The following is a 992-nucleotide window of genomic DNA, read 5'->3' as shown; positions in this document are numbered from 1 at the left end:
TTAACACCGTGCAAACCCCTGGGACCCCCTTAAGCAGATTAGACGCATCAATGAAGGAGATCCTACACTTGCCGAATTTCATTGACGAGTGCGAAAAGTGGAAGATGTACAATCAGGTGCTGCAGCGTTATCTACACTTTATCGAGGATCTGCGAAATAACGTCGACGAGGATAGGCGCGCCGATAGCGATAATAAGAAAAAAAATAACAATTCTGCGGAGGATAATGTTAAGAGCTTGACCGACGATGGCGACGACGATATCGACGACGTGACCATGTATAATGCCGCTAAGGCACGTATGAACCTGTCCATGCGATACGCCACGGCGAACCCGCGTATCCCTAAATACGGTGTCGGCGACCTGGTACGCATCAGTAGCGCTAGGAACCCTTTTGCGAAAGGTTACGAGGGGGGCTGGACTCGAGAGATTTTTAAAATCGTACGGCTAGGTACAACGAGGGACCACCCGTCTACATCTTAGAAGACCTCGCCGGCGAGGAGATTGACGGTATTTTTTACGAGGAGGAGCTCGTTCGAGTCCGCAAGGACCTCGCAAAGGACGCGTTTCTCGTCGATCGTGTGAAAAAACGAAGCGGTCGCGGGAAAGCCCAAAAAGTACTGGTCAGCTGGGTTGGTTACCGCGAGAAATTTAATTCGTGGATACCGGCTCCCCGCTTAAAGAACAATGAAGGACCAATTTTATCTCGTTCTGCCCAGTAACAGCAGTATGTCGTACTATCCCGAAAATAAAACTACCAGTTTTACCACGCATCTACCGCATCAGATCGATTTACACGGGGCATGGGCTGTTGTTCTGGTCGAAATACAGATCCCTGTGACCTTTCTTCACGTGCCCGTAGCGCTAAAAGACTGGGATCACGTAGGCGTGGTCACCACCCGTACCAAACCGCAGAAGAACCACAAATAACAGGTAGTGGGTCGTATGATAACGGGTTCTAACGTGGCGCACGGTGTTTATGACGACGTAAAG

This window comes from Cephus cinctus, unplaced genomic scaffold (genome assembly GCF_000341935.2).
Source record: "Cephus cinctus unplaced genomic scaffold, Ccin1 Ccin1_scaffold0052, whole genome shotgun sequence".
Taxonomy (NCBI): domain Eukaryota; kingdom Metazoa; phylum Arthropoda; class Insecta; order Hymenoptera; family Cephidae; genus Cephus; species Cephus cinctus.
Note: the sequence above shows the minus strand (reverse complement) of the source record.